The sequence below is a fragment of the Vombatus ursinus genome, unplaced genomic scaffold, assembly GCF_900497805.2.
Source record: "Vombatus ursinus unplaced genomic scaffold, bare-nosed wombat genome assembly UNPS02014786.1, whole genome shotgun sequence".
Classification (NCBI taxonomy): Eukaryota; Metazoa; Chordata; class Mammalia; order Diprotodontia; family Vombatidae; genus Vombatus; species Vombatus ursinus.
In genome coordinates, this window is record NW_020954564.1 from 21073771 (window position 1) to 21084343 (window position 10573).

The following is a 10573-nucleotide window of genomic DNA, read 5'->3' on the forward strand; positions in this document are numbered from 1 at the left end:
CTTTCTTTCTTTCTTTCTTTCTTTCTTTCTTTCTTTCTTTCTTTCTTGTGGTACCAAAGAATCAGAAAAATAGATGCACATCAATTGAGGATTAGCTAAACAAATTGGGGTAATGGGGAATGGCTAAACGAATGTAATAGAATATTACTATGTTGTAAAAAAATAATGAGGACAGCTAAGTGGCTCAGATGATGGAGCGCCAGACCTGAAGTCAGGAAGACTATCTTTGTGAGTTCAAATCTGGCCTCAGACACCTACTGTGTGACCCTGGGCAAGTCACTTAACTCTGTTTGCCTCAGTTTCTCAGAATGGAGAAGGAAATGGCAAATCATTCCAGTATCTTTGCCAAAAAAACTCCAAATATACTCACAAAGAGTTGGGATGTGATTGAAAAATGAATGAACAACAACAGAAAAAAAAAACAACAAAGAAATAATAGATGTGAAAAATTCAGATTTGTGTAACAAAATATATATGAACTGTTGCAAAATGAAGCAGAATTAGTAAAATGATATGCATGTAAATATGTATATATATATATGCATTATATATGATATTATACAAATATAATGACTTTGTGTGGATGGAAACAACAACAGTAACAGAATAGTCCAGACTGAAGGCTGTTTGCGTGAGGAAGCAGCTTCCAGATTGGGGGAGAAGTAGAGTCAGCATCAGCAGCCTTTTCTCCCCACCCGAATCCACATGTAGGTATGAATACAAGGATTCTCTGTTCTTTGCCTCTTTATGTTTATTCTTTCTTGCTCTTTCTTACAAAGGTGTATTAGAGATAGCTATGACCTTATCAGCTTTGAAAGGTTGGAAGAACCAGCCCACTGACATCCAACAACTTCACGATGCATCAAAGTCTGCTGATGGTCAAGCATTGTCAAGGATCCAGCCCAGCACTGAATCACTGTAGTAGGCAAGACACTTTGACCTACAATAAGAGAACCACTCATTCAGTGGCTATGCCATATCTAGAAGCGAATGTGGTGGGTCATTGACCCAGCTCCTCCCAGGAAAGAGGGAAGGGGAGGAGCCTTGAATTCTGTGAAAGTTTACAATCAAGGTTGGCTCCAAAGAAGAGATATTAAGTGTTCTTCCATGTTCCTTTGAAGAGGTAGAGGATGATAGATGTGGAACACAGCATTTGTCAGACTTTTAAAATATTTTGGTTAGTTTTGCTGAACTAGTTTTTTTTTTCTTTTTTATTCTTTGTATGAGAGAGATGACTCTCTAGGAGACTATGGAGGGGGAGGAGTACATTGGGAAATGTAGGCAATCTAGAAATAAAAAAAGTGATAAAATTATTTTCAAATTAATTTTTAAAAAATTATGTCAAACCACTTTTCAAGTTGGTGGACAATATTGTAAAATCAATCAGTGATAGTGTGTTGCCATTCTAAAAAACTATTGGGAACCACTGATCTAAACTATTCATCTACAGGAAACCTATCATGTGTATATTCTCTACATCATTGGCATTCAACATATATTCAAGGACTACTATCTAGAAACTTTTTTTTAATGTGTAGTATATTAATTCCCTATTTAAAGAAAATGCCTGGGGTGCAGAGTGATTTCATTTTTATAGCCTACAAAATAGAAGCTTTTAATGTAAATGAAGGGTGATAATTTTTAGATGTGTTCTAAATAATGTATTTTATAGCTTTACTGCTTAAACAAAACTTAAATTATGTTCACATCAATTATATTCTCCTAGACTAACCCAGTGACATTCTATTGTACAGTTTTAAAAAGCATTTTTAAAGGTTCCTATTCCCTAAATTTAAAAAAAAATTTAAGCAATTTTAATCATTCCTGAACAAATGATTATGGCTACAAAATTAATAAGAGGGAAATGTTATTGGAAAATAGCATTTGTCTTAAGTCAATACCTACAATTATGTTAACAGCATGACAGCTGGGTTTATATTTGGACTTTTTTTTCATCTTTCTTCTGTCTTCTTGTCCTTTGGGAATCTATGATTGAATGCACTTTTGTATAGATTATTCTGTAATTTGGCCATTAGCATTTAGAACTCAATTCACCCCCACCTGATCTCAGGTGTTGGTTTAAAATAGTCTCCTCTGGGCTGTTTATTATTTTAACATTACAAAGATTAATCAGTTGTGTGTTTTCTTTATTAAACTGAACATAATTCCCAAGCCTGTCTCTGGGTGGATTCAGACAAATAATGAAAGAAAATACTATTCAAACATTACTAATTGTTTAATGTTAAAATAGTTATAACTAAAGATAAATGTTTGAAAACAATCATGCTGAGTGAGGACTCATTTGTACAATTTACTTCCCTTTAGTTGTCTTTCTATTAACAAAGTAGTAGAAAAAAATCAGGATATTTTCTCTGTTCCAGTTTACAGGAGAAGGTATTGAGGGAAAAATAATGCATGACATTATTAAGGGGGGGGGACAAGGAAAAGTCTTTTATGGGTAAAAAGGAAAGAGAAAGTAAAGAATATGAAAGAGGTGGGAAGGAATGAGGCCATTCAGAATTCTATATGTCACTTCATATTTACTATTCATGATGTCAATTTATTAGGATTGTCCTACTGAAAGGTAAACTATCAAAGAAAGTCTTAATTTACTTCCCAGTAAGAAGTGTGTTGCTCATGATCGATAAATGTAGGATGGATGGATTGGCCTATGAAAGTCAGTACATGAAGCATGCACAGATATTTCCTGCTCGGTTTTGGTATAATCATGTATAAGCTTGGGCTGAGCCTACTTCCAACCATGAATGACTGAGGGGGCTAGTACTGTGTGATGGTGGAAAGTCTTCTAATTGGCTTCTGAGCCAGAACTGAATATGAATGCAAAATGGGCAACCCACTCATTCTTGTTCTCTTTTTTGGTGGCTTCCAAGAATCAGGACTACTTTGAGCTGAATGCTTTCAAGAGCCAGGTGGAGGGAAGGCATCCATCCTATCTCCCACCTAGCTATGATGGCTGTGAGTATAAGACCACTTTTGTCTTTAATGTTTGCTCTTTCCTAGCCTTATGTAAATAGGTATTCTGAAGTCGTGGTCATGTCCAGGCAACAACTTTGTAAGTTTAGGACATCCAGAAGTCCTGTCAATGGTCTCACCAGTTACCAGTGGCAGGAGCCACCAGAATGAAATTGACCCTTGGCAGTGGAAATGGAAAAGCAAGAGATGCAAGCCATGGGGCAGCTAGGTGGCACAATGGATAGAGCACCAGCCCTGGAGTCAGGATGACCTGAGTTCAAATCCAGCCTCCGACACATAACACTCACTAGCTGTGTGCCCCTGGGCAACTCACTTAATCCCAATTGCCTCACAAAGAGAGAGAGAGAGAGAGAGAGAGAGAGAGAGAGAGAGAGAGAGAGAGAGAGAGAGAAGTGCCAGCTATGGATTCTAGAAAGGATTGATCCTTGGAGCCCATTGGAGAGCTACACCTGAGGGGAAGTTCATTAAAACTCCACAAAAGGAGAAAAGATCTTCCAGGGCCAAGTGAGAGGTACTTCTTGACCCCAGGTGTTCTCCAATACTATTGCTTCACTACCATTGTACGATGACTTGCAGCCCACTCTCCCCAGGGACCTTATGTCTATAAGGGGAGAATATATACCTGGTTTCAGGAAAATGTTTTATGCCACCTGTCCTTTTTTCCCCCTGAAAATTAAGACTTTGTTTTACCATACACCAAACATTATTATAAATAATTGAGAAGCTAAAATGCATCTGGGTTCCCCACCATATTTATTACTCCATTTTCACTTAAATAGACTACATTACCACCTCATTTATCTGACCTTCATTTTTCTGGAATGGTTTGTTGTACAACCTTATAAAATGATCCTCTATAGTTCCTCTCACTGTAGAAATAGGGTATATGTACCCAATGTTATAGAATCAGAAATCTGTAATAATTCTGAAAATTAAATTTCTGCCAATTATTCCAAGATAGAGTAGAATCATGGTACAGAGGAGAAAGCCTTGAGAGTCACAAAATCCTAGGTACCTGCCTGGCATACCAGCTGGATGACTCCTGGGTAAATCACTTAACCTCTGAGGACCCCTCACAACTCTATAAAATTAAGTTGGGGAGGTGGAAAGAGGTAAAGGATAGGGATTGCATGGTCAATATAATCATTGGCACAGAACAAAGTGCGTTGATTAATTGGCAGGACCAGAAAGAAAGTTTTGAATTTGTAGCTATGTAGCTATGTCAGGATCCCTCTACTCAAGCTCCCAGAAGTCCACTAAGCCTTCCAAAAATAGTGCCTCTACCTATACACAATACTCACTTCAGCCAAAACTTCTAATTTAGAGAATCTGAAAGAGAGGAATCCTAAAAATAAACAAACAATGACAATACCCCATTTTTTAAAAAAATCTGGTTTTTAGTTTACAGCTAAACTATGTGTATAGCCAATAGTCATGGAATCCATTAAGAAATGAAAGCTGTACCTGCAATTCTCCAGAATCAGAACTCTATTTGTGCCTCTGCCTAGAATGTACAAGAATGATGTCACCTAGGAGTGGCTTCTAAGGTAGACTCCAGAGTTTCCATAGCAGTAGAATCTTTTGTTTCAGAAGAAAGGGTATCGGGGGTAGATAGGTGGTGCAGTGAATGGAGCATCAGCCCTGGAGTCTGGAGGTCCTGAATTCAAATTTGCACTCAGACACTTAACACTTAACTAGCTGTGTGACCCTGGGCAAGTCACTTAACCCCAGTTGCCTCCCCAAAAATAAAAAAAAAATCAGAAGAAGAGGTATCAAGAGTAGAACCACCATCCTCCATTTCCAAGTGGTCTGGTTTTTCCAGTTCATTGTCCATGCCTTTATTCTTTTTGGTTTGCATCTCTTGCTCTTCCATTTCTGAAGTTTTGTCTGGGATTTGAGCTGTAACATCCTCATCTTCCTTCTGATGTGCAGAGCTACAAATCATGTTGGGTCTATATGAAAAATCGTTGTCCTTGATCTGCATCCATTCCACACCACCTGTTTTTTTCTCTCTCCTCAATCAGAAGTGCTTTCATCATACTCACCTTCTTCATTGTATGGCACTTATAATTGAGCTCTGTTTTATAGTTACCTTCTGCATTGACCTGATCTCTATTTCTTCAAACACAACACAGAGCCCAAGAGTATCTTCATATTCCTCAGTAAAGACATAGCTGTCCACTTGAAAAATAGGTCAATTTCCAAAAATCTTGCATCCATTTCCACATCTTGTTTAAAAAAAGACTCTGAATCTATAATTCCTGACAAATCCACAAGGGCCAATCGCTCCTCTTCTTTTTCATTCTCCTCTTCATCATGCCCTGAGAACCCCTTCAGAAGGACAGCAGCCACCATGTCCACAAGCCTATGGCTCAACCAGTCTTTCCCTCAGGCCCACTCTCACTCCCTACCCCTACTAGCACCACATGATCAAGCACTAACCACCGTCTTGAAGATGAACAACTGAGAAGCCACATCCTCATTCTCTGGTTCCAGCTCCCTGTACCAACTATTTTTGCTATACCTTCTCCATAAATACCTTTGCTAAAAGCTAATCAATTTTGGATGACATGCTTATTAATGGAGAGTATACCAGTCAGGGCTCAGGAACTATAATACTAGAAACCTCAGCTCCTTAGGGTTATACTAGGATCTTGAAGAGATGAGTCAGCTGTCCTCCAGGGATCCCAAGGACACAGGACTGTGAGTGCCCAGTTGGGAGAGTGGCCCTAGACGATGCTTGTTGCACCAACATAATAATTTACAACAGTCTTAATAGCATAATTTGCTCAGTATGTAACTCCTTATTTCAAAGGCTTACTCCTTTGATTAAGGCCTGGTCTCTCTTTGGCTCTCTGTCTCTGTCTCTCTGTCTGTCTGTCTGTCTCTCTGTCTCTCTCTCTCTGTCTCTCTCTCTCTGTCCTTCTCTCACCACCCCCACTTCCTCCTCTCTGAGTCTCTCTGTCTCCCTTTCTCTGTCTCTCTCCTTCTTCCTCTCCCTATCTCTCTCCCTCTCATTGAGTCTCCTTGTATATTCTTTCCCTCTACCCTGGAGATGGTCCTATCTCTCCAGGAGTCAGACTATGCAGAGATTATGCTGGGAGTGCAATAATTATCTGTCTCAGCTCTTTCAAAATGAAATAGCCAATTCTATGGTGCCTTGGAATAATTTGAAGCATTCACATGCTTTTTGGCAAGCATAGGGTTTTGATGCCTCTGAGCCATTTAAGATTTTCTACCCCTTTGCTTGAATGTTAGCAGCCCTGTGCACCACACAAAGTGATGCCTCAAATCATTCTGGAAGCATTTCTATTTTCAATACTCTGCCAAAAGTCCCAGTTCCCCATTGCTGGGTACATTAGTGTAAGTTGGTCTCATTCATCTTTTCCCCTCCCCAGGCAGCATGCCTCCCACTGAGGCAACAAGCCACATATCTTTTGGGGACTGAAAAAATAATTTGTACCCACCTTTACAGTTGATAAAATGATCGTAGATTTAGAGCTAGAAGGGACTTTAGAGCTCATCTAGTCCAATCCCCTTATTTTATAGACAAGGAAACTGAGCCTTTCTCTTTTCCAGCCTCTTCCTGAATAGCTAGGCCAAGCCAGGAAAATTATTGTGTGATTTCCCTGGCCTTTCTGAAGATTTCCAAAAGTGGGAGAAAGGGCAGAGCTGGTAGCTACTATCGGCACAAGGCATGCACAATTTAGGGAGTAAGTGCAAAAAGGGTGGGTGGAGGAGAGAGCCAGGCCTCCATCCAGTCCAAATATGTGTGTCCCCACTAAGAACATATTTTTTTTGTCCCTTTAGATAATTACCATCACATATTGTAAAGGATAAAGGAGCAGAGAAATGCTATGAAGAACTTAGCAGGATTCTCCAGTCAACATAATGGTTCAAAGAAATAATATTTACTAATGACTACCCTGGATCCCTATGCCTCATTGAATTTATAGTCAAAAGTGCTATGAGTCTGTTTAATGTACTTGGTATAGCAGAATGAGTAAATCCTTATACTTTTATAATCATAGAGTTGAATGCTAGGTCATAGAACTATGTAATCTTAGACTCTCAGAAGTCATGTATTCCCATCATACCTACAGTGGGAATCATGTTTATAACTCCCTTAATAGATGCTTATACAACATATGCTTGAACACTTCTGCTTTGCATCTATCACATTTTATCTTGCGTTATAGTTATTTCTGTACATATCTTACATTTAGAACAAATATGGGAAAGCTGGATTGGATCTTTCTATGGTAGAGATAATATAGTTGTGAGGGCTTTGAGAGATCAATTCACAAGAAATATGAAAGAGGGGAAAATATCACCAGCATTGAAAAATCTCAAGTCTTATCAGTGCTGAAACAAGGGAACCAAGAAAACAACTACTGACCTATGCTTGATTTCTCAACTGTCAAAATTTTAAAGAAACTCTTCTATACATGCATCACGGGCATCCTTGATAAGGGTTTTAGGAACAACTAGACTTTGACAATCAATATTCAATAACAGACTACTGTCCACAATTGATTGAAAGATGTAGTGAAAACAAGGTTGCACTATGCTTTTTATTTGCTGGTTATTTTAAAAAAAATTGCTTTTGAGGAGAGACAGGGTTAAAAAAAAGAGAGAAAGAAGGATAAACTGGGGAAAAAATAGGATGGTAGGAAATACAGAGTTAGTAATCATAGCTGTGAATGTGAATGGGACAACTTATTCATAAAACAGAAGCAAATAGCAGAATGGATTATAAACCCAAATTCAACAATATGTTGTTTTCAAGAAACACACTTGAAACAGAGATGCAGAGCAAAAATAAGGGACTAGAAGGGGCAGCTAGGTGGCATAGTGGATAGAGCACCAGCCCTGTATTCAGGAGGACCTGAGTTCAAACCTGGCCTCAGATCAAACACTTGATACTTACTAGCTGTGTGACCCTGGGCAAGTCACTTAGCCCCAATTGCCTAAAAATTTAAAAAAAATTTTTTAATTAAAAAAAAAAAGGGACTAGAGCAGAATCCATTATGCTTCAGCTGCGGTTTAACAAAGCAGAGGTAACAATCATGATCTTAAACAAAACAAAAGCAAAAATAGACCTAATTAAAACAGACAAGCAGGGGAAGTACCTTTAGCTAAAAGGTATCATAGACATGGGGTAATATCAGTACTAAACATATATGTACCAAAGGGCATAGCATCCAGATTCTTAAAGGAAAAGTTAAATGAGTTACAAGAGGAAATAGACTGTAAAGCTATACTAGTGGGGGGCCTCAATTTTCCCCTCTCAAAACTAAATAAATCTAACTATAAAATAAATAAGAAAGAAATTAAGGAGATGAATAGAATTTTAGAAAAATTAGACATGATAGACCTTTGGAGAAAATTGAATGGGAATAGAAAGGAGTATAACTTTTCTGAGTTGTACATGGGACCTTCACAAAAATTGACCATGTATTAGGGCATAAAAACCTCACACTCAAATGCAGAAAAGCAGAAATATTAAATACATCCTTTTCAGACCATAATACAACAAACATCACATTCAGTAAAGGACCATGGGAACATAGATTAACAATTCATTGGAAATTAAACAATCTTAAAAAATGAGTGGGCCAAAAAACAAATCATAGAAACAAACAATTTCATTCAAGAGAATAATAATAATGAGACAACATACCAAAATTTGTCAGATGCAGCCAAAGCAGTAGTTAAAGGAAAATTTATATCTCTAAATGCTTACATCAATAAAATGGAGAAAGAGCAGATCAATGAATTGGGCATGTAATAAAAATAAATAGAAGAAGAGCAAATTAAGAATAACCAATTAAATACCAAATTTTAAATCCTGGAAATCAAAGGAGAAATTAATAAAACTGAAAGTGAGAAAACTGTTGAACTGATAGAACTAGGAGCTGGTTTTATGGTGGGGAGGGACCAATAAAATAGGTAAGCCATTGGTTAATTTGATTTTTTTTAAAAGAAGAAAATCAAATTATGAGTATCAAAAACAAAAAGGGCAAATTCACCACCAGTGAAGATGAAATTAAAGCAATTATTAGGAGCTATTTTGCCCAATTGGATGCCAATAAACTTAACAATCTAGGAGAAATGTATGAATATTTATAAAAATACAAATTGCCCAGATTAATAGAAGGAAATCGAATACTTAAATAACCCCATCTTAGAAAAACAAATTGAACAAGCATCAACAAGTTCCCTTTGAAAAAATCCCCAGAATCAGATGTAATCCCAAATGAATTCTACTAAACATTTAAAGAACTATTAATTCCAATGCCATATATACTATTTGGAAAAATACACAAAGGAGTCCTACCAAATTTGTTTTATGACACAAATATGGTGTTGATACCTAAATCAAGAAGAGCAAAAACAGAGAAAGAAAATTATAGACCAATCTCCCTAATGAATATTGATGCAAAATTTTAAAATAAAATACTAGCAAGGAGATTTCAGCAATATATCACAAAGATCATACATTATGACCAGGTGAGATTTATATCATGAATGCAGGGCTGGTTCAATTCTAGGAAAATTATCAGCTTAACTGACCATATCAATAACAAAAAAACAACAGAAATCATATGATTATTTCAAGAGATGCAGGAAAAACTTTTGCCAAAATACAACATCCATTCCTATTTAAAAAGAAAAAAAAAACATTAGAAAGCATAGGAATAAATGGAGATTTCCTACAAATGATAAGTAATATCTATGTAAAACTACCAACAAGCATTATCTATAATGGGGATGAGGTGGAAGCCTTCCCAATAAGATCAGGGAACAAGAATGCCCATTATCACCACCATCATTCAATATTGTACTAGAAATGCTAGCTATAGCAATAAGAGGGGAAAAAAGGAATTAGAATGGTAATAAGGAAACAAAATTATCAGTTAGAGAATCCTAGAGAATTAACTAAAAACTAGTTGAAACAATTAACAACTTCAGCAAAGTGGCAGAATATAAAATAAACCCACATAAATCATCAGCATTTTTGTATATGATCAGCAAAGTCTGGCAGGTAGAGATAAAAAGAAATTCCACTTAAAACAACTACAGATAGCATTAAATACTTCAAAATCTACCTGCCAAGACAAACCCAGGAACTATAAAAACACAATTATGAACCACTTTTTACAAAATCAAAGTCAAATCTAAATAATTGGAAAAATATTAATTATTCATAGGTAGATCAAGCTAATATAATAAAAATGACAATTCCACCTAAATTAATTTACTTATTCAGTGCCATACCAACCAAACTACCAAAATCATTTTGTAGAGCTAGAAAAAATAATAAAATTAATCTAGAAGAACAAAAGGTTGAAAATATCAAGGGAATCGATGAAAAAAAAATGTGAAGGAAGGTAGCGTAGCAGCACCAGATCTCAAACTGCATGACAAAGTGGTAATCATCAAAACAACTGGTACTGGCTAAGAAATAGAGTGATGGAACAATGGAATAGGTAGCTATACAATACACAGTAGTAAATGACCATAGTAATCTAGTGTTTGATAAACCCAAAGACCCAAGCTTTTGAGACAAGAACTC

At 36.7% G+C, this 10573-nt stretch overlaps 1 long non-coding RNA gene and 1 pseudogene across 1 annotated transcript in view; one reads left to right on the plus strand and one right to left on the minus strand.

Annotated features, from left to right (window-relative positions):
* LOC114047042 overlaps nucleotides 1–1621 on the plus strand; it is a 20352-nt gene extending 18731 nt beyond the window's left edge. The window contains exon 3 of the long non-coding RNA XR_003569577.1: nucleotides 780–1621. This is a non-coding gene — a long non-coding RNA (uncharacterized LOC114047042). The remainder of the gene's footprint in view (nucleotides 1–779) is intronic.
* A 2898-nt stretch (nucleotides 1622–4519) lies between these two features.
* On the minus strand, nucleotides 4520–5349 carry LOC114047210 (annotated as a pseudogene).
* Between the last annotated feature and the right edge of the window lie 5224 nt (nucleotides 5350–10573).